Source organism: Neodiprion virginianus, chromosome 4, assembly GCF_021901495.1.
Source record: "Neodiprion virginianus isolate iyNeoVirg1 chromosome 4, iyNeoVirg1.1, whole genome shotgun sequence".
Taxonomy (NCBI): Eukaryota; Metazoa; Arthropoda; class Insecta; order Hymenoptera; family Diprionidae; genus Neodiprion; species Neodiprion virginianus.
Genome location: NC_060880.1, coordinates 27072060 through 27096354, shown reverse-complemented (window position 1 = coordinate 27096354; position 24295 = coordinate 27072060). Strand labels below are relative to the sequence as shown.

Sequence of the window (24295 nt, the reverse complement as noted above, 5' to 3'; positions counted from 1 at the left end):
GACCCGCAACATCGGAATAACATCGATAGATTCCATCGGGTTCGACGTATAATTTACGAGGTAAGCAAAGGCAGCTACATAACGAGAGTATAGTGAGATTAAAATTCGAAACTAATCCACTGTGAAATTCGTATCAATTTGTTTATAGAGCGAATTCTTGTACACTTCGACCACAAATCCATATCCGCACAAGGCGGCAGCTCGTATGCATTTGCCCAACTAAATATATCGGATTCTTAAAGGCTACACGTGCATCGCCCAATGGACGCCCATGGGACGTCATCCGAGGAGGCCCATGGGACCCTCGTAAAGATGGGGGTGCATTGTGACGGGGGCACAGAATAGTTTCGAGATTGGCTTGTGGCCAGTGGTTTGTACTTTGCTGACGCCCTTTTCAATTCGCTCTCGCTCCGCGGCTCTGCAGCAAGGTTTTAATGACGCGTTACCCACAATGCTGCACCCTGGAGCTTTCCAGAGAGCGTCGGACTGAATAGGTTCTTGATTAGCTAGTTTTGCCCGATTCGTTACCCCCGACTATACAGAATTAAAATGTGATAAATACCGCTTAATGGTTTTCAATTCGCTACCATAATCGTGCGCTGCACGCACTTGGCACAGCTTATTGCATATCCACTTTTTATCCGCCATTCGGCGATGCTGCACACCTCGAATCCGCACGATTAATCCCGTCGGCTTACCGTATCGTTGGATTCATCCTGTCAACCATTGATAAAGGACGTACCACCGCAGTGCTGAATTGGACCAATTGATGTACTCTCGGATTCTCCCATTCTCATCGTCCCACCTTTTCTCTCCCTTTATACTCGATAGTAATAACAGATTGTCAAGCTCACTCCCGCAAACGTTTCACCATGGCAAACATTGAGACGTACATACGCGAACGAACAATGTAATTTGCAAATCTTCGATTCCTTTCCCTGTCAGTCGGCGAAATTCTCGACTCCTACAGTTCGATCATTACCCACGGTGCTCTTTGTTTCAATCTTCCGATCAGATAAGCCGATTCGTACGTGCACATTTGCATTTCGTGATCAGACACAAGTAGCCCGGAGGGCGGTACAGACGGCGGCGCCATATGTGTGATAGCCCAGGCCTGAATAAGCCTGAAGAACTTCGCTCTACTGGCGAACGCGAACATTGTTTACGGATGTGTTTAATTAGCCTTCACTTTTATCTCCCTGCACCGTTCCGGAGTTGCTAAAGTCGCTACGATTCTTAACGTACAAAGCGACGAACCACGCACTCGTGTTGGTCAAACGGAAATGAGTTCAATGAAATTGTTTAGATAATATTGACAGAATACGACGAGCTTATCAAACGTGTACCTTATTAATATACGTTTCCCAGTCGAAAATGCATCATCTGTTCTCCCGAAAAAAGCCACGGACACTTCGAATTTCTGAACCACGTGCTCGGCAGTTTCTTCTTCTTGAATCAGTAATTGACCGAAGTAATTTTCAGAATGCACTCTGAGAACTGACACATGCTTTTTCCTTCAACTCTAATAATGGGAGGTTCGAAAGATGTGGCTGGAAATTTGCCATCAGAAATCTGAGCGTAGCCTCAGGGAGCTCAGGGAATTGCATAGATCCGAGCTTCCATTCACTTCTTTGCCGGCCTTTGTACCATAGCAGCTGTTTTATGCATACATTCCGGATAATTAGCGGGATATGAATCTGTTTCATGTTATTCATACACGTCGTGGGATGTTGACCGTGCCTGACATGTACTCTGAATGGGAATATAACACACCCTCTGCATCAAATGTATGCCACGTCTACGTGTCAACACTGTGCACACATATTCGCGGATACGTATGGCCCCAGAGACGTCGTATGTGGGTATACACCCACCGCTTCGAAAGGTGTATTGTGCCAAAAGTCTAGTACGAAAACAGCTTTGCAAACCACCGTCAAGTTGCCAAGGGGTTCTAGAGAGTAGGGCAACATTTCGGAAACTGAATAGATCTTGAAAACGTTTCTTGTTTGCCGAAGAGAATGCTGTCGCAAGATTATTAGTTGGTAAAAAATTGTATCAGAGAAACACTTCCAGTCCTGTATAAAAAATTTCCCGAGTCTTTCAACCTGCAGGCGTACATCCCTTAATAACCAGCTCAGCATCAAGTCGTAAAATATTGTTATTTCTGCGGATAGCGCCAGTGGTATTGCAACTTATCTCGGAAAGTGGGTGCCGAGTGGTATGTTTTTATGCCACTTATTTTTGTTGTTTTTCTTCTGTTTTTTTTTTTTTTTTTGTCACGGAAATGTAATATCGGACGTGACCAATCATGGACCGTCGTATTATCTGTGTAATTAGATCAGCGAGGAGTCTCGCTCTTCCAGCTCCGACTTTGGTCCAATTTTTGCCCCTGGATGATTGCCAAGTGGATATGCCCGGCGGAGTGGAAACATCCGAAGCAAGATCCGAATTCGGTGCTTTTGCAAAGTGCGCACATCCTTCAATAAGCCGCCTAACCTAAGCTGGTGGCGGAGGCAGACAGTGTGGTAGAGTCCGGGTGCAGGACTCGACTCGTTATTTCGAAAATATGCAAACGATCGCGAACGTGTCTCGTTCGAATGCTGAACAAGGGTTTTTTCCCCGACCGAATAACCCGCGGCTCGAGAAAGGAAACATGGCGCAATGTCATGGCCGCCAGGATTTACAGATGTCAACTGTTTTTGTAGCGGCAGCTGCGTGGGGTGGAACGTGCCCCGCACGCACACGCACCCACAAAACCGGGGGCTGAGTTTCGCACATGACGTTACGGGGTCCCGTGTATCGAGTTACTTCGCATAAACACTCTCCGATTCGGTGTCGGATGTATCGGACACGATTCCTGAAATTATTGACGATTCCCTACGTCCGATTCCAAGGTCCGATGTTAACGAATCAATGAACGAAGAATTACCTGGAATTATCGTTAACTAACGTCATATTCCAATTTCTCGTCAATATTCATCCGAGAACACCGAAGGTAATAATTATTGCATTCTCAGTGTCGTGGAACAGCACATAATTTCAACGGTCAGCGGCCGTTACCGAGTCTACAACTTCCGTTACTTTTATTATTCAACCCGGCACCTCTTACTCGGAATTGTCATTTATGGGGAAAACCTGTCACTTCCCTTCGACGGAGCGATAAACTTTGAGTGTGAGAAAAAATTCTTGACGATCTTAAACGCGTTTCGTACACGTTGAAAAAAGCAAGGCTGAACGAATAAGATTGTTTTTGAATATGAATTCGTGAGCCATAATTAGCATCGAAACACAACTTTATCGAACAATGCAGATAATTAAAGCAATTGAAACCTTCCGTCGAATCGAACAACTCTCAAGTCTCAATCGAGTACCGATAAATACCTACTCCGTACAAGAATCTGGCTCGGTTCGACTGTCCGTCCAGTCAATTAGCGTATTTCTGCAACCGATAAGATCGCAGAGGAAGCCAATTGAAAAAGTTTAGTTAATTAAAGCGGATTAGACCAGCTTAGCATCCACTTGGCGGATCAGCGGAGAGTCTTCGTTTGGCGAGTGAATTTCCCTTTGATATCGGAGACTCCCCCCGCCCCTCTGCTCTGTTTCTCGTCCGCTTTATGTCCCGAAGTCCGTCGAGAGAAAATATATAAGCAATTTGATATTTAATTAGATCTGATGCTGCTGTGACAGCCGATTAGGGAAGGTTTGGAGAAATCATAGGTTTGGCCGTATTGTTCCATGCGAGATTTTCCCTGCAGGCTGATTGGCAGGATCGTTGGGATTAGTGTCACGTAGATCTATGGGGGCTGCGCTAAGGGGACTCGCGAAAGTTGATCGCAGAATGCTCTTGATAAAATTACAGAATGGCGCCACATTCGCAGTCATATTCAATTACCATACCACGATGCTTTTCGAGTTCCTTACTCAAGATGAAAAGGACCGCTCACATACATGCGTAAACCGTACAGTTTCTATGGTTAACGAACATCACGTGCTTCGCTACTAATTATTTCGGCATACAGGGTAATTAAGCCACCCTTGAAAAAGCTGTCGACACGAGGACTGAACAAGAAGAGACCGAAAGTGACCCGAGATTTTTCTCTTTGAGATCGAGACCCTTGCAGGACCAGTTTCTCTTTGTTTCAAGCACGCGACAACTGGCTCTTTTCAACTCCTTTCGCACTCACCTCCATTTTTCGAGTAATCCCAAAATGGGTTGAGACTTCTTCACGTTCACTCGCGACCATGGATCTAATCGTAAGCTGAAATTAACCTCGTGCAAAATATAAAAGGCTCGCCTTTGGCTCACCGCTGTGAGATCCGAAATTGGGGGTTGATTGAAGTCTGAGTGATTTTCCCCTTTATCTTTGGCTGCCGGGTATAATGTGTCACTCAAAAAGTTGCGTGCTTCGTGATGTATAAGGGTTAGGCTTCTTCGAAGCGTGTCTTGAGATGATGGTATAGGGGAAAGAGGTAACGAAGGGCGCTTGTTCCCTGGGTCAAACGCACGAAACAGCGTATATTAGTCACTCCGTGAGTGTATCCTGCCACATAGCCCGCCTCTTCCTATTTGTCCGGTAAATCTGACCCAGATGTCCGAGAAACACGAAACCCCGATTTGTCAGGGATAGAATTAGTCCTACTCTAGATGGTAAGCACATTTTTCCAACAAAACTTCGGAATGCTAAAGACAAGCCAAGAGCCCAACACATGATTACGCGTATCGTGTGACCTGAACTGAATTCAAAAAACCGCGTAAAAAGCATCGAGAAAACTGTAAAAAATTTCAGTCTGCGGTACAATGCACATTTCTTACCGTAGAGTGAAAACCGTTGCTAGAAACCGACACAAGCGGATCGCGTTAGGAAATTGTGATCCGTTCCTTCTTTAACTCTCGTCGAAAATTTTGAAACAGCAAAATACCACGATTGAACAAAGAGAATGAACATTGCACGGAATGAGAGGGAGAAAATGAACGGTAAAGAATACAAACCGCAGTATGATGAAAGTTCGTACGAATAGAAAAACTTCTACGACTCGCACTCGAGAAACTTGAAGACGTAATTTGACCCTCAACTTTTGACCAGAGCTGATACTTCACCGTCTTCAGCTTGGGGTTCAACGTACATTCGATTTGCGGGTACGTATGGGAAAGCATGGGTTCAGTTAGCGAGTCATTTGAACAGCGAAACTTTTTCTTCCGTTCAACATTAAGCTCGACTAACTATTCGACCCTGCCGATTCGATCCTGTTAAACCACGGCTTCAGCTTTTACTTTTTACATATGCGCAACTCTCTTGCCGAATGTGATGTAAAAATTTTCTACATCCGCATCGTATCCACTTTTTGGACTTCACCCTCGATAACACGCACAAACCAGATCGCCATTGGTCCAGTGTGAACGAGAAGGGGCTGCTACCTGCTACATGCTCATCGAAATATGATTGAAATGTGGTAAACAAGTTTCACACTTCACTAATTTCCAATTCGCGAAATATTGATACTGACGATATCATCCGTACGACTCTTCGAGCGTGCGTTGTTGAATCTCTGATCGGATGTTGAGGGTTTCGCAGCTTTTGACATTTTTTGAAAGTCGTTTTTATTCCATCTACTCAGCGTAATGGCGAACTTGTGGTGTCGAGATAATTTGTTGATAAAATTCAAATAAAGAGACAATGAAAGTTCCTAGCTCGCATAAACTTCTTCTCCGAGAGTAATCCTGATGAATTTCTGAAGTTAAAACAATTCATCGAAGATTCCAATACAGAAAATCTTGTGATCAAGTTTCTGAAAACCATCGTCACTTGGAAACTCTCGCTGCTTGGGCAATTCTGATGATTTTTTGTGATCAAATACTTCTTCGAAATATTATGAACAAAATTACAAATAGGCTGGTAATTCGGAAACTATCTCTTCTAGAGCGATTCTGATTAATTTTGTAATTTCAGTTTCTAACCATATAAAAATAAGATCAATGGCCAAAAGCAACAGAAAAGAGGATAGAGAGGCTCGAGGTGGGTAAAAGGACATTGAGTCTGGAATCTTGTCGCGGTTTTTACCTTGACTACCGAATCCTGGTCACGTCGCTCGTCGTGATTCTCAATTAACGGCAACAAGACACGGCGCTGGTCACCCCGAGACACGTACTAGAACAAGAATAAAAAATAAACGGAGTTCCCGGCTTCTTCACCTTCGCTTCATCCTTCCCTCTTCCCCTCTACCATCCGTATTGACCAGAGGAAATGCCAAAGCCCGAAGAGAGTAAAAAGAAAACATTCCACGGTCCAGCCCGTTGACATTTCGGCGAGGAGGCGTCGCAGCGTTGCAGCTTGCCTTGCGGCGTGTGAGGAATCAAGTGGACCGGACAACGAAGAGGTCGTTGAAAAGCTTAGCGAGGTGAGTCGCACTTGAAAATATACAGTACGATCATGAAACCTCAAGAGGTTCAACGATTTGCCGAAGCTCTGAAGAGGCGTAGACTTGGAAGAAGAGTGTTTTCGAAAAGGCATAGAAAACAGACAGTCTACGACCAAAATCTCCTACAGCATAGCTCAATCATCGGTACATCGAATGTATTCATGTATGCGAGTATAGAAGGCGCTTCCACAGTTCTTCAATATCGAGAATTCGTTAGTGCACTCAACTCTCTGTTCGTGCCAATCTTGATCAACGAACATTCAGGAACACAAATATATCAACACTCAGGCGAAATAATATAGGTACTAGATATTTTACAATCTGGTCAAGTATCCAACAACCATGATCAACGCTTGAAATTTCTAATCAATATTCATCTAAAAACGTGGAAAAAGAAGAACCTACAATTATGGACCAGAAGTTGGAGAGACAAATATTTCATTCCATGCCACGTTCCCCCCCAAGCACTGGCCCAATTTCAGGCCAGGTTTAAATGACTGCGTAATTGCCTAGCCCAATGAAACGAGCCGAATTGGGTATCGTTACACAGTTGAACGCACAGCCAGGAAACACGTGTACCGTTGTCGTCTGACTTTTTACCCGGAATTTTGTGCTTTATAGTCACACGGTTTAATGCGGTTCTGATTTTCCCCGAAAAATCTTCTCCCTGCATCAGCTCTCTTTAGATTATTTTTGGAACAGTCGTACAACCCGTCGTCAGCCGCCCGGAAACAGGGTCGATATTAGTAATCGTTTGTATCGCCAATCGTCTCAGGATATTGTTAGAACTTTCGCTCAGGGTAAGAATCTAATCGTATCCGAGCATAAAATAACCCAAAGGGGGATTATAAATCGTATAGTTAAAAGAGTTGAAATTGCCTACTCTTAAATTATCATGAAAATCCCAGCATCCAAGCCAGGATTGCGTAATTGTGACCATCGAAACAACACAACCCACGAAAGCGCTATCAGTGTATTTCTGGGCGGCTTCCGGTTATTCAGGAAGGGAGGCTTGCGATTGTTTAGTCAGTCGCACCATTTCCGGTTTCATCGCATCCACCTACAACTCCATACAACTCAATGCCACGGACGTTGGGGGGGGGGGGACGCTGAGGCTCGATGCCGCAACCCGTGTGTACCGGCCTTTAATTTATTTCCGATAGAGTCAATTATCGGCAACTCAACTCCATCCTGTATAATGTTCATTAAAGGGTATTAATGATCCGTACTAGCTCACCTGTGACGCGATACCTCTTCAACTACGTCACGGGCATCGCGATCCCACTAATGAAGCCGAATAAATCGGGTGAGAGACTATTTTCTACTCTTAGAAGTAGTAGAAGTGGTAGTAAACAAGTTTAAAATCAGCGATATATCGGTGAAGTTTTTTCGCTATTAACTCTGCTGCCTGCAGAAGAAGATCGCCTACCTTCATCGTTTGATCCTAGGTCTCGAGGATACTTCGCCCGCGGCCTTCAATTTCTTGTCTTAGTCAGACGCGCGGTGGGTCCATTGTATTTTCACGCAGACACGCGGCTCCTCGTATTCTTAGAAACTAGGAAATTAAAAGCGTGCTCTTTGATGTGGTATTGCTCCGATACCTATATCCTGCGGTATTTATATTGAACCGCGGAGAAAACTTTGAAGTTAGTACAAATTAATGCCAAACGCAGCATTCTTTGTGGTTGCTCGTTTCTTCCGGACTCCACTCGAAATCGAAGCCAAAAAGCCGAAAGGTTGAATTGAAACTCGGACCGTGGGCCTCGGGCACCCCTGGTTCTGAGGGAAATTCATTTCGTTTAGATCGCTTACGGAAAAGCTCCGTTGGAGAATCACCCGGGTTTACTAAATATTTTCTCATTACAAAACGAAATTTATAACCCGCCGTATAAAAGAGAGGATTTGACAGCGCGTTTCAGGCGACTATCGATTTTATTATAGGAGAAATAATCTTCCGAGCTTGTGATGCTGCTTTTATCACTAATGCATTATGCCACGGGGGTCACCTACTCGTGTAGATCTTAACAAATCATGTCTACTCGGTGCATTACGGTTCTGGCTCAAGTGGTCTGGAGAAATTTATCAGTAAAGTAACAGCCGAGGAGGTCGAACCAATAATTCTCGGTAAATGTGAACGCTGGCTCTCTGCCAGTACCAAGACCTCCGCTGGACGTGTCTCTGCGTTTGTTTCGCAATCAGCCGATGCGACGGCAGTAATTGTCACAGAGGTGTTTCGGTTCGCCTCGCATTTCACCGGCCAAACACCTCGAGGAAACAATTTTTCGGCAAGGACTGAGGCGTCAAACGAAACGAACGTTGATCAATTCGACTTGCTGCCACCGCGTACAAGCGATAGACGAAATTCTATCTTTCCATCGTTTCATCCGTGTCCTCTTCGTTTTTCTATCGCCCTCACTCACGTCGAATCATCCGCACTTTAACCCCCGTCACATCGGTTACGGTGGTCTGACCTTTGGGTACTAAAGATTCGTGGGTTAAACTCCGTCGGATTTGAAATTGAAAGACAGTCTTTTGGCCGTCAGAGCTGGTAAACCGATAGATGTGAGCCCTGAATTTGATACACTCGTAAGCGTCAGAGGATGAATTTAAGACGACGTTTGCTGGTGGGCTTTGAGGTCTCGGAGTCCGCGGTCTGCTCGACATCTGTTTCTCTTGGTGTAACGTAGCGGCGTCGGTGCATCCAGTGGCGAGTAATAATAAGGCTTGAGTGCAAAAATGCGTCTGCAGGAGGGGGGGAACTGCTATGAGATAAACCCGTGGCTGATGACAGTGGAAGATCGTGACGAATAGCTACCATCTGCGGATGAAGATACAGGGTCGTAAAGGATCCTCCGAGGATCCACCTAAAACACTCGAGACTCCCGTCGAGAGTGCGAGGAGTTTGTCACACGGGTCAACATTGCTGCTAACTAACTCGGTATGTCGTCGCTTTAATTACCGAGATACTCTTAATTACGCGCCAATAAATCTGTTGAATTTATCACGGTTTATTTTCTCCCACCCAAAAACCAGACGCAAGAACACGGGTGAGAAATTTGAGCGTAGTAAATACCGGCTTCGCTTCTTCCTATATACACTCGTCTGTACTCACTCGAATCGGCCATGTGCAGGAATCGAGTTACTCCGCAGCTACTTCCGCAGTCACGGTTCGATTCATTCGGATGAAAAGATCGGTATCGTATTCTAATCGATTAAATTCCATAAAAATCTCGGCGGAAGTCAGCGGAAATGGCCGATAATGATATCGTTAACCCGGACACGTGGCTTAACTGTCCGTAACCGACATGCATACGTCATATATTCTTGTTCAGGAATGCACGGCTGCAAGGAGAGGCGCTTACGCGCTCTCGTTATGAGCGTACCGGACTCGGCGTCGAGCCGTTATATCAGCGTAAGGGACTTTCTGACAAGCCAATTTGTTGTTGTCACTTCCAATCTCAGATCAGGCCATAATTTACGTTGTTCGGTTGATTAATTTATCGCGTCCGGCGCGCGGTTGACTTTCCGAAACGTTTGTGGATAACTGAGACAATTTTAGCCGTGCTGCGCAGACTTTTACCTCGATTTGTCGCGTCGAATCTCAAGATCGCCTACAAAGAGCACTGCTGATGACACTGATCAAATCGAGAAGTTGACACCGGCGATCGATGGAATTGAAAATTGGATCCGAGGAAATTATAGACCTTAGAAAATCATCTGCAGGACCATACAACGGTTGTTATCGTGTTATAGGTTCGCAACCGATCGTATCTACGGCGAATCTACACGCTATTTTGCTCACAATATCGTCGTGTTGCTGCTGCCGTAAATATAGGAGAAAATATCTGTATGCCAACAGAAAATTATAGGTATTAAGAAAATTACTCATATAACGTCGATGCGAGGCGGTGTAAGTGAGTAGGAAAATTGAGATCATCGCCTATCGCCGATCGAGATCAGGATCTTTTCGTTTAGCGCGCGAAGCGTCGCGATACTCCGGACTTTTAAGCGCTTTAGCAGAAGCTGTATTTATCCTAGATTACGGCTCGGCGGGTATATTATAATACGTGCTTTTTCAACATTTCTAAAAACGTTTGAACGTTTAACGCCCGAAGCATCCCGTAAGAGCAACATTTAACGACAAGAGAAATTGGAGCACAAACGCGGTTCAAGCAAAGTGTATCCGGTCCGTCGAAGCACGTTGTACTATGCCAAAGAAGTTCAAAGAGATCCTGGATCATAGATTAAGAATAGGCGCCGCGTCACCAATTGTCAAAAAAAGTCTCTGAATCGCCTACGGTCCTATATAACTTATTTTCATACGTGACCCTTCTTAATCTCGAGGATTTGACGTAGACATAACATAATTAGCCACGTGGGATGGCCGGAGGGGTGGCACATTAAGTTAAACATATGGGTCCCGCAAGGCGGGCCATTTCACCAGAACCCGGTATTTTCTCTTGGAAAATTCACCCGTCGCGGCGAAACAAACTCTGAAATCATATAAATATCGCACTTGAACGTCGGCGTTTATACAAAAAAATCCCACATGTCCCGATCTTGTTGAATGTTGATCACTACAGCTATTTGCAACAGTCGTTGTTAGTTACTAAGCTGGATGAACTGCCATACGTGACGTAGACGTTTCATCGCGCGTACGATGCAGCAGCGCGTAAAATTCGATCAAATTTGATCACGGTAACGACGAGTGGTTTAACTTCTGGTCAGAATCCTACGCAATTAATGGCTGAGCATCGCCCGGTGCAATGTGACCCTGGTATAGATCGGGGCACGGTAGTTAAACGTGATTAGTATGTGGTATAGTGATAGCCCGGGCGATCCACAGCGACCGCAAACACGGTTCATATCCTCTCAACATATCCGAACGACGAGGCGGTGCAGATTCACTCTGGTGGCCGGCTCATTCGGCTTCGGTTTCTGCCCGGTTTCGATATTTGCAAACCACGCAGCCGATCGCGTGCGCAAAGATACACAGAGATCGATGCCCAGCGGCGACTTTACAGTGTATGAATTTCACTCAGCGAGCTTGCGCCCCGAAAGGGTTGTTGCAGAAATGAGCTTGCGCATCGGGATATAGCGTTACGCGATTCCCATTAGCCAACTAGCCTCCGATTCGCGTTAATCGATCAGAAACGTGGCGCGTTAGAAATTCTCGGGTGAAAATGAGAAGGCAGGGAAGAAGAGGGCGACGGAGACAATGAGCCAGCCAGTTTTGGAAGGGTGTTTCACAGTGTCGCCGGAGCAGCCTCCTGCTAAGACAACAAGCGCACGCTGGTATCAAAGCTAAAGCCCTCGACGTTTTCTCGCCGGTTTTTTCCCCGTTGTTTTTGTCTTTCACGCCGAATATAACGCGGCTTTTTACCCGGCGACGAAACGATACGAAACGGAACGGGGCGACGGAACGGGTTTTTAGTGAAACGGGATATCTTGCAGGGGATGCGCATCCCATCCGCCGAATAAATAGGGCTTTGTGTTCGATATACCCAATCGCTATTATTCTCATTCCACGGACGGTTGTCACCACGCGTTTACATTTGCCTATACGTTACACGGCTGTTAAACAGGCAATCGGTGCGTGTCCGTTACTTGTTTGGCGTAACCATGTATGCGTAGACCGATCCACCCGCGTACTTAGAGCTATAGATACAAGAGCCGACTTCCGCACCGTGGGAATACCGTTTTTACTATATCTTTTTATAGACGTGAGAATATATCCCGCCGCCGCATTCTCGCCTGGAATGACAAATACACCTATTGTACTTTTCTCAAGTGAAGAAGCGCGAGGCTGACTTTGAGAAGTTGAAAAAAACGAGTCGATATTTTTTTAATAGCCTCGTATCCATCCTGTTAAATTTCCCAAGGCCCATTGAATAAATCGAAGAGAATTACAACGCGAGAGAGTGAAAGTGTCACTCGTCTCGCACAGTGATTCGTTATTCCCTCTCTCGGCTGCATGATATTATAGCAGACCCTTCCGGCTCGGTAATTTATTCAAAAAGGTAGGTGTTGAAATCGTTAGAACTGATTTTTAAATACATTTCCCTCTAATCCCCCAAGAACTGTATCATCCGCTGTACACGGTCCAAATATTTAGTGGTAAAAAAGTGAAATTTACTGGATTCAACCCCAAGCCGAGTCACTTAGGCGACCCTGAATCAAGACGTTCAAACTGTGCTTTCTCTTCGCACTCTCTGCAGACTGAGGAAAGATTTTTCCACCGATTCTGCTTCTGGTCAACCACGTACTCTCCGCTAAACAACAATGTCAAATCAATGTCAAAGAGGGTGCACTTTCCAACGGCAACGAGCACTCGCAACGCGGACATGGCGGTGACTGCGATTACCAGAGGACCTGCGAAAGCGTGGAGAACGGGGACCGGACGTGACGAAGTGCGGATCAAGAGGCGTCCCGATGAGGTAGAATACGGGTGAAAACAACGTCAAGCAGCGTTGACTGACAATGACCGTTTGTTTTTTCACTTCTGTCAGTAAATCATCCACCCGCTTGACGAACGAAGCGCGCGGCGCGGCGTCCGAGGCCGTTTGAAAATAGGAGAGGCAAACATTTTTTCGGCTCGGGTAAAACTCCAGAATTACTTGGTCCCACTTGGGGATCCCCGGCGCCTCGTCATCTATTTTGAGATCACAGGTACGTGCGGTGCGGGATAATTTCTAGCGGAGGAGAAACGAGCCTCTTAATGACACTCCAGGCCCACCGGAGAACCGGCGCCATAAAGACGGGGGTCCTGAGTTACAAGGATAAAATTCAGTGACCTCCGGAATTATTTCGTCCTCGTAACCCTGGCTGACGTAGAATTTCGCGTTCAAGTTTTGCGCGAGTAAAACGAATGAGACACGTTTATCTTAGGTAATTTGAATGATTATTTGAGCAGCGATAATTTTCATTAATAATTCCTCTGAGTGATTCCTTTCACGTAATCCTGCTGAACCTGATAGCGAACGAAAAGTAATGGTCTTACTCTGCGAGACAAACTCCTCGGCAATAAAATTTCAGCACCATATTGCCAAGATCTTACTCTCTGATATATATATATATATTTTACAGCTCGAAATGGTTGCCCATTTCTGTGCTCTGCAGGGTTTAGAATTATTTTTAGAATCGTCTTTGGGCGAGTGTTCCCCGCGACGGCTCGGAAGTCCCGTGACGAATGGAAGCAATTGAGCAACGTTCACAACTAAAAGCCGTAGACATTCACTAAAATCTCGAATTTGTCTCCGTCCAAGTTCGCCCCGCGCAGAACGATGGCCGGGTCTCGATTCAAGACGAAAAGCTTTTAAGTCCTCGCGGAAGTTCGACCTGAACCCTATTTTTAATTCTCAACTTTAGCCCCCGGTCCGGCCCGCCTTGCAACGAGTACGTCGCCCTTAATTTTTCGAAAACCCGCCCCTGCCTCGCGTCTCTGTTATCACTCCGAGACGCCTAAACATATCATTTGGCACTCGCAAAGTGTTTCCTTTCACAGCGACTCGGCTTTACACGGGTTTTCCATCGGTGCCCAAACGCCGCACTCACGCCTTCTAGAAACGCTCGCAGCCACCGCGAATCGCGGTTCTCGTTTCCGTAACGCGTCTGTTCTTGTCGTACGGCAAAGGAATGAGAACGCGAGGAAAGGCAGGAGTGAAAAAACGCAGCTCCTGCAGAATCCGGGAACGCCGAGGGCGCCGAGCTCATTCTTCCGCAAGCCAATCCCCCGCCTGAGTTCAGGAAATGAATTCGATTATACAACATTTCCGGAATTTCTCAAACTATTTCGCCCGTAATCGAATCGAAGCCTATCCCAAATCGGACTTTAATTATATTCGGCCATCGAATGCCACGCAATTAACCGTCCGTGTACACGTAATAAATTCCGTTACGGTATTTTCCGCGTAAAATCTGCCACCAAGATATTCGCTTATTCGACCGTTCAGATATGGCGTCAAGATATAACTAGAACCTCAATTCACATTCATAATTACTATGAAACATCAGATTGCTTATCGTCTAGACATTATGGGAAACTTTCAGGACGTGACCTCCCGCATGATCGTGCACTCTGACAATCAGAAACTTATCAGACAGTCGCTGCACGGTTATTTCTGGTTGAAAAACCTCGGTTTTCAACATGCACGAGGAACGACGCACGTCTGTGTTTGGCAATTAGTTTCTTCAACTTTCGGATGAGAAGTGAAGAAAGATATTAACGGTTTGCGAAAAATTAGGAGACAGGTGAGAGCTTTTCATCGAAATTGCAAATTATACCGAATAATTCGTATTCGTTGAAAAAGAATACTAGTTCAAACGGTTTGAAATGATAAAATAAAACCAATTGGCACGATAATCGATAGGGGTAGTCGGTTCTGTATCCAGCTCAAGTTTCCAACGGACACAGATGTACGAAAGGATGAAAACGATAGCAGATTGTATAAATAGAGCTATAGAAAAAAGGAATTCCTCCAGCTCCCGTTGAAAATCGAAAAAATTCTGTGGCTGATATCAAAGGAAATACCGAGTGAAACGATTCCCCTAGTTAGCGTTGTTGATCCAAGTGGCCCCCCAGAAGAGTGTGCGATACACGGTTGGGCTGACGGAGTGCACGAGGCTCTGCTGGTACACGAACCGTCCACCTCGCCTCGCAATGACACGCATCGCCACGCACACTCGTGCTCCCTTCAGACACACGCGCTTCACGGTGCCCGACGCTACTCAGAAACAAGTATTCGGAAGGGGAGAATGCAGAAGATGGATGCAGGCGCCGAGACCATGCACCTATAACGGCGGCTACACGCGCCTCGGTGAAACAGTGTGACGAGAGACTTGTTCGAGAATAAACCAACGCGTGTTCGCCATTTAGCGCATGTGCTCGCACCGAGAGGTCGATTATAGGAACCCCGCATACGAGCGTCGTTGAAAAATGGGCGCGGATCAGAGCTCTGAATCGTCAAAGTTCGGATTGTTCCTCACGTCGGAGTGTCGAAACTCGGAATGGTCAAAACTCGATCTGAAGGCTACCAACCTTCACAGGTGAGGTGAAAATTTCACGGTTTTGTTTGATCATTCGCAATTTTGACCGTTTTTCGGAATTTCTGATCGCGGCAACGGTCAATTTAAACTTCGACGTTAAAAAATGATCATCACGTGTAGCCGCGAGGCCACTCCCAAGTCAGGCACGAAGTTCAGACGCCCCTTTTATACGCGGGATCATTTTCTCCAGGCGCGAAAAAACGCTCAGAAGGGACTCCTTTCCATTTCCATTTATCGTCGTTGCGCCCGAAGCGGCCCTCGTAAACTCTAAGCAACATTTTTATCCCGGTCTGAACCACGGGGGCTAGCCGGGTCACGGGGCTCCCGTAAACCAGGGAACTCCGTGATAACTCATGCGCGCGCGCCCGGGATATCCTGCAAGGTTCCGAGACGAGGCAGCGGCGACGACAACGACTTCTTCGTGTCTCCACGTCTGGTTTCGATAAATATTTTTCTAAGCTTGATACTCGAGAAATTTCACCGTCTAAGTATTCCCCAGGGAACGGTCTGAGACCCGATGCACCGCCGCCTATCCGCATCCCCTTCTCCGAGACGGGAGCAGGTCGCCTTAATGAACCGCGATCCAAATTGATAGTAAGGATGCAAGCATCGCGGAAGCATCGACGTAAACTTCCAAGGAAAAAAATTAATCGGTTCAATCCATCGGTAGCTTTCATCAGATTTGACAGGACAACGGTTCCAGTCCCTCCAACAGTTCCTAAGAATGTTTACTGAAAATTTATTAGCACTCAAGCTCAGAACTCTAATGCTTATAACAGCGACACGTTGAATTCCGCCTAATTGTTAACACTGCGCACTCTGGCTGGTAATTCCTGCGGAACCCAACGGAACCCAAATGCTAGGCTTACCAGGGTATTCTAGTATCGCCATTCACACCACGGCAACTTTATTACAACGCGTTTAACTCCGATTAACACGAAACGGTGACCGGCTGTACAAGTTGTCCACGCGTCTTGTCACCGCTGTTCAAAATATACACTCATCTCTGTGATTTTAACTGCTCTCTTTTTCCGCAGTGTGAATGTACGGGAGCCGTGATTTCCTACCGAGATCTGGGTCGTCGTAGCTCGATGCCTTTAACAGCCTGCGTAGTACTGAGAATACATCAAGGACTGCGCGTTTTTCTGATTAAGATTTTAACCAGCACACGTATATAAATAGCACGATTGAAAATTCGCAAAATTTGGAAAAACCGTCATTGTAATTGCAGATGTTGGTTAAGCCGGTTGCAAATCGCTCTACTCGTCGGCTAGTGCTGATTATTTATGTCGGAGCGATAGGAAGTGGTAAATTAGGGGAAACATTCTTGCTTGCAAAAAGTTGGTGAAACAAGACGGGATGAGATCCGACTTGGCTTGGGTTGGCTTTGCAAGACCGGAATAAATGGGTGGTTGAATTTTTACCGAGGGTGAGACGAGCAAGACGACATTATGCTAAAAAGTCATCGTTCACTCAACAGCTTGAAATAAAACCCAGGAGAAATATAACAACCATAACGTTAAAATCTTCCGTATAAATTTGAACCACCGGAGGCAAAGGACAAAAAAATTCCACAAGTCGACCTCGATGTTTACATACGTATGTAGTACATGTATTGTACATGTATATACATACTTACGAACTGGTGAAAATTTTTAGCTGCTTTTTCCCTTCACCTCGAGCCTCGACGCGATCTAATAACATCAGTCATGACGAAATTATTTCCAAGGCACGTTTCGCGGTATTATTCAGGAATTTTAAACGAGAAACTGCTATGCAACATGGAATTACACGGAGTAGGTATCAAATTCTGGCCAAGTTACTTTTATGAATAAATTTTCCCGCCTTAATATAAATCACTTGCATGTTTATATCCCGCGTTAAATTTCCAACGTCTACAATTATGTCGACGCTTATGTGTTACTCCCCGCTGTATAAGTTTAACCCTGACGCGGTTATGTACAAGCCTTCAACGAAAATAATTTTAACTCTCCGCACTCCCTCCAAGACACGCTGCCACAAAAAAATGTAAAAGACCCGCGACGTCATAACGCCCGAGTAACGAGTCCTCCAGATCCTAGTGTCAGAAGCGGTTGCGCACTTCCGTTGATTCAAAGTGCGTTGAATAATGGGGTAAAATATACCGAACCGAGTACAGTCGAGCAAATAATCCTTTTCCCCTTCTGTACCGTGGCTTGTTATGAAGCGAACCATGCGAGTTAAACAGCGGGGTGTCGAAGTGGCGTTTCGGGACGTATAATATATAATATTGACAGTGTGAATTTTTTCGGTAAAACAGCTACGAGGCGCGGCTATTGCCTGGGAAAAATAGGCATACTCGTATATCAAACAATCAGGGGCCTAAATCAACAAGTGATCCTAAAAACACATTAGCCAGAGTCAGGATTCAGGCCACCCACCTCGCCGCATGTTCCGCAAGACCGCAGACCCACGGTAGTCTAATTTCAAACTGTACGAGCCACCGTTCGAGGTATGAGCCAGCTTCCGGTTCCGTTTTGGCCAAAGCGAAGCTGAAACGTAGCGGTAGGCATTGGCAAAAAGTCATCCTCACCGCAGTCGGACCGGCTGGTTAAGGTTCGACTGTACATATAAACCTCGACGCCATCCAATTAGCCGGGTTCCTCGGTTGGCCCGTCTCCGAAACCCGGCGGAAAGAGCAGAGCCTGTGTTTATTATACTCGCCGATCGCTGGGGTTAGTTTACTTCATTTTTACGAAGAGAAAATTTGATATCTTTGTGTAAACAGCGTCGTCGTCAACAGCAAAGCTGCCAGCCATCGCAGCAGCCAACGCGGTTCAATTCCGACTCAATGGGAATTTTCTCAAAGCCAAATCCCTGCGACGACTCGTGCCCCCGAATGATCGTTAAAAGTATTTATAAACATATCAGGATAGTTCCGACATCTTCGTGAACACCCTCGTATAGATGTCACGAGCTGCATGCAACCCGGCATGACATTCGGAATGGAGGAACACGTTTATGGGGATATATTCACGGCAAGTTGATAACCCGGGAACTTTGACTGTATCTGGAAACCTCGAATATCACCGGGGCACTTGACGAAGTCAGCTTCGTGAAAAACTATACGACGATCTTAATTTCTGTCATTATTCTAGAATGGCCGAAAGCCAATATTTATTTATTCATTCCGAAGTCGTTGAATTCTCCTGCGATACAGCCGACATTGATTTATCGAACAAGTTTTGTAATTCTTGCTTTGAATACTAATTTTCAATGACGTTAAGGAAAGGTCGTCGTGCTCATTTTCTGTGTCGCTGATATTGAAGTCCTGTGAGAAAAGTCCATGCCTCTTTCATTGTGCCTTTGAAGATCCTGTGTACAATGTTCGGGCAGTGCGCAAGTGTCGTAGATTCCTTGAACGCATCCTACTCTCGAACTCAGCGTATCGAACGAACATCTCGCGAACATCAAAAGGGCTTAGAATTGTTGTGTAAACCTTGAGCCAAGTGGTACCTACCGTTCGACCGATCTCCGATGAAACCGATGAACGCATCAGGGCCGAGAATTCGATGGCACAGACACGGGAAAAGCTGCAATCTAGTTCGCTTCCGCCTTCGATGTAACTGTACACCCGCACGCGCAAAAGTCTGTAGTTTTGCCGCAGAATCGCGGCAGCGGCCGAGATTTTGGCATTTGGCCGGGCGACGCAGTGACTCTTGGTTTGAGTCTTGGCCTCCGGCTCGGAGAGCCATCAGGCTTTTTTCACCGCGTTTTTTTATTTTCCTCACTTTTTTTCTCTTTTCATCAGTACGTACCGAGCGATGCAGCCCGTAACTAGACGTCGCTGGAGGCGAAGGATCGTACACTGCACCCATCACGTTAATATGCATCGGTTTTCAGCCAGCAATTTCTTGGCATGCCAAGCCGTTGAACTGGGACCGACTATCCGCAGTCGGCCGGCTTCGTTTTGCAAACTCGGGACTCCGGAAACGTTATTTTAATACCTACACTCGGCCAAAATGAGTCCCGGTTGGTTACACGCATTTGTAGCGGTGTGGTTCTATTTCTATTCGATTCTTCATCCCCGTCCGATTTCGATCGGTAGCTACGTTGCCTCCTTGCCGATACGTTCTTCCGCGATTTTCAACTCCTAATTTACGGCTCTTTTTGCGCCAATAATTCACCCTCCGCACTTGCAACGCGATGCTGATCGATACTATGGGATAAAGAAAAGTGGGAGAGATGGAAAACTGTACCAAGTGGTATTTCACCATCGAATAGAGGGAGTTCAAAGAAGCGTTTAGTTCGTTGGATGACTCTCGAAAACTCATATTTAGATTCACTCGCGCATTCTTAGATTAAAAAACTGAAACTGTGCTGTGAAGAAATTATATCGTTCAAGGTACAACTGTGAGGCGCTAGATAGAATAACTAACTTGAATTCGCTATATAGAATACAAGATCGAAGTTCACAGCGCACAGATTGAAGTACCCACCTAACGTCGCAAGTTCACTACATTAAAATATGCACCTATGTGGAAAAGTTTCCGCCAGGCGAATGTAAAAGTTACAAATGGGCAATAAGCAGATTGGATTCGAGAGCTCGCTCTGCTCGCAGCTGATATATATGTATCCATATACTCGGAAACCTGGAGTAAAGCTTCTCAGTGAAGCGAAACGCGTGCCAAATACGAACGTTTCAAAAACAACATCAAACACTTCTTTTCTTTCTGGTTTTTTAATTTTTAACTTTGTATCCTTCTTCTTTTGCCTTCTCGTTAAAGCTTCCGATACACGTTCGCGTTATACCTTACCTGGAACTCTCCCAACGCAATTATACTCTTCCCAAAAGTTTCCATGTACCTACACCGTACTTGCGATGTATATATTTATTCAATAATCAATTACCAGTATATTATGTGCTTGCAATGTTTCATCTCATCTCTTTATGCAAGTTTTAAAAACACGATTTTCAAAAGATCGTGCCGATTTTTTCTAGACGTTCTTTGCGATTTCACATTATACAATTATACATGAGTTCTGCACTGATTACTCATTCACCAAAACATCTTGAAGGGGTCTCATGTACCTACGTTTCTAACATAAAATAATTTCTTTTTCTTGAAGAGCCGACTTGCTCACGATTGCATCTTGAATCGAACCGATGCCCTATTCGGTTAACTAGTGTATGTAATTTCAAATGGAATTTTCAATTAAAAGAATTTAACTTTAAGCATAAGCTTCGACGTATGACAGAATGATCGAACAGTTTGAATTCCACCAACACGCAAAATGATAATCGAGAAGATTTTTCGTCGAGCTTGAAACAGCTCGTAGAGAGAAATGATCAGGAAAATGTCGTTACCAATCTTCAAGATCGCCTTAAATTCCGAGGCTCTTCAGCTTAAGGAAAGAGAATTCCTCGCCGTTGCGTGTAAAATATTACCTGAGGGGGCAGGTATAAGGCAAAAGCACTTTGAGCGTCACCCCCGCGAAACCCGCGAAGTAGGTCTTGGTCCCGTGCGACGCTCCTTATTTGCCTTATTTAACGCAGCATCCCGACACCGGGCGAATAAAATCATGCCCAGATATACCTAGCAGACCTTTAAAAGGTATTCCATTGAATGTAAGACGCATCCAGCTGCTCCGGGGTACGGAATACTTATCTGACAGAGCGATACAGTTTACGGACCCCGCGGTGAGCGCGCCGACTAGAATCTCCATGAGCTCCTTTTGCGCAAAGGGCGCCGACTCGGAACCCAACAATGTCGGTTAATGCCTATTGGCGAAAAGGAAAGACGCGAATTCGGTATAAACACGGAGGCGTGAAACGGCATCGATCAAACACGAAAAGAGCGAATGTTTCTTTGCGGAAAGGCGTGGATCTAACGCGAATATCCGCAGGTGCCAGATCTGCAGAGCGCAAAACGTCGCAATGGCGCGTCCCGCGTAATTGCAACGTCTCGTGCCGTCGGCAGTTTGAATAAAACGACAAGCCAATCCGGAACTGAACGTGCAATAAAAAGTTGCGCGACGTTCGGTAATCGGTGCCCGATTTCGATTGGCTCGAGTTGCAGATTTATCGCCGATCAAATCGCCTCTTACTCGGACCGATCTTTGTTTCAATCCAATGGTACCTGCATCGCCGCTGCACTAGCCAAGGAAGCATCCTGGGCCAAGTAGCTCTTTTCCAGTTTCCGGTGGCGTTGGAATTCACCGGATTTGCACTTTGAGCGAACCGCTTTCAAGACGCGGTTTCTTTTTTCAAGCACCAGCTGAATTCTCCGTTTTCCTGTTTTCCTTTTTCCTTCATCGTCGGAGACGTATGGTCGTCGTCTGTTTGCCGGGGTAAATCGGTCGTCTAGCTCCTAACCGGGACGAGCTTCGTCAAGAGGTAAATAACCATCAGATTTTATTGGGGTTTGATGGGAGTGGTGATTTAACGGGCCATTCGACTGCTTTATTCGCGACCAATCGTATTTATGCTATACGCGGGCTTTGCGGGTACGGGTTGTATAGGTATACGCCCGAGATTTATGCCCTGCTACGATTTCGCCGAGACAGATAGCCGTGGAATCTTAATCTCTTAAAGTCGCACGTTTTTTTCCAAAGCGATACGGGAAGACAGCCGATTGGTTCGCATTAGCAATTCAAAAATCGAATCTCCGAATAGCCAAGTCACCGTTCCGAGGCACCAAACTTCTCCAGACAGTCCTTGAGAAAAGGATCCGTCCCAAAATTCATGGCTTTCAAAGTGACGAAACAACTCGTCAAAATATCTCGAGTTCCGGCTCGAAGCGTCGTTTACGGCACTTCGCGATACATGGAAATCTCGTTTCCGTCCGTTATTCGCGTTATTATTCAAATCCGCCGGCACCGGCACGGCGCCGGATTTATTTGCACACATTCGCGTGGCGTTAGGCTTTCCACCATTCCGAGGTGTGGCAAAGAAAAAAAAAAGGCTGGAGGAAGAAAAAAAACAGCCTCAGAGACTCAGCTCCAAATTTTCGCAGAATTATCTTTCAGCGAGTTTTCACCGTCGGAAAAACGGACTCTCGGGGATTTCTCGCAATATAATGCAATCCGCGTATATAATTAGCCGAGGCAACCGTACGCGTTTTCTCCTGATCCTCGCGGCAGTGGTGAGTGAAATTTTTTAAATCCCTTCCCGCTTTAAAATGCCACACATACGGCGACGGTAGCGTTCGCGATATATATTATTCCTGAATGCATTTGAATGTATGCAAAAGCAGAGTCCGGCTCTCGAGTGGCGTAAAATCCACGCATTCACAGGCTGCACTAAAAATCAGAACCAGCAGAGTAAGCTGGTCTCGAGTTGAAAAGCCCGGCGTGCATCATATTATCACGCGTATCGACACCAAGGTGCGTAATTTCGTCCCGTACCTGCAACTTACCCCCGGTGTCAATGGCAGGTGGTTCAAATATCGTGGACATAAAATGCGACAGCAGTGACGATAAAGGTAACGAGGGGGTAGAGTCGGATCACGAGAGTGGCAATCAGGCTGCGCATAGGATGAACTCGCCTCGATCGTCAGAAATACTGAAAGGACATCCATAGCCGATAATTCTGACTTCTGAGGAGGACAGTACAGGTAGTCGCTCGCGACTCGATGGGATACGTAAACAGACAATTGGGGGCATTTTGACACACAGGAAACATGCAACACAGAATCGTGTTTGATTTTTCTTCTAACGCTTTTTAAACAGTTACATGTGGGTAGATCGTTAAGCTGTGCCCTTTTGAACTATGGGCGTGCTTTTTGAGAGGCGACTGCCACACGCGCAATTCCAATTTTTGAGCAGATGTTATCATCCTCGTGCAATGGTAAGGCGAGTATTATATTGTTATTGCTGATGTGATAATTTCGTTACCTTGTTGTTGTTGTTTCCCTGCTTCCAGCTTTACAAACTCGATTTCGAGTAAGGACTTTTCCCTCGGGATCGTCAGTTTTGAATGGAATACTTTGGCTCGCTTCACTCCCGCTTCACTACCGATATTAAGCCACAAAAATATTTCACACACGTCGCGTTATGAATCGCGATGTGTACACGTCGAGACCGTCGTGTACGACTCACTCATTTTAACGAACTTCGCGCCACCGCTGTACCGATATACAGGTATGTTCTATACTACCTGCTACTTGTGCAGATTGGAACTGCAGGAATGGTTTTCCTCTCGAAATGGCCACTCTCGAATTTACACAACGCGTATAACGACGTGAAAAAAAATCCCGAGTGCTCCGGAAACCTTGGTACGTACACCAGTCATTCCTAGTCGAAAATAACTGTCTGAAAAATTGTCTGTTTTTCTTTCAACTACTTTAAATTTTCAAATAAATGTTAAATTCAAACGGATGCTGCCGCTGGAAAAAATGATTGTTCGTCAATCTGTCGAGTCGTGTCAACACCGGAATTCTAAATGTATTTTATGACGAATTTACAAATAGTAGCTCGAGTAAGAACTTTTTAAAGAGACAGTAATTGTTATCTTCTTTCATTTTTTACAACAATTTATCCGTAGAAACGATTTTATTCATCCGTTCATGCACTTGCAATTTAATACTCGTTCTTATTTTTGGTATCGAAGTCCATAAATTCTTATTAAATACTCACTGGTTGAGTTAAATTATTTACCTACACATTTTGTATGAAAAACGTCGGAATACTTATCGCGGTATTGAAATAGTAACGTAAATGTCAGCACTCAAAATATAGCTATTTTCAATTAAAAGTCACGAACCGTGGTGGAGATAGCGTCCTTCCTCTTCAGCGTCTACAAACAAAGTGCCGAGACTCTGACCTCCTGTGTCATGTTATTCGAGTATCGGCA

At 45.4% G+C, this 24295-nt stretch overlaps 1 protein-coding gene across 1 annotated transcript in view; it reads right to left on the bottom strand.

The window, feature by feature from the left end:
* Positions 1 to 23923, bottom strand: part of LOC124301855 (cuticle protein 19.8-like) — a 221947-nt gene extending 198024 nt beyond the window's left edge. The window contains exon 1 of the mRNA XM_046757369.1: positions 23338 to 23923. The gene's annotated coding sequence lies outside the window, so the exon portion shown is untranslated. The remainder of the gene's footprint in view (positions 1 to 23337) is intronic.
* Between the last annotated feature and the right edge of the window lie 372 nt (positions 23924 to 24295).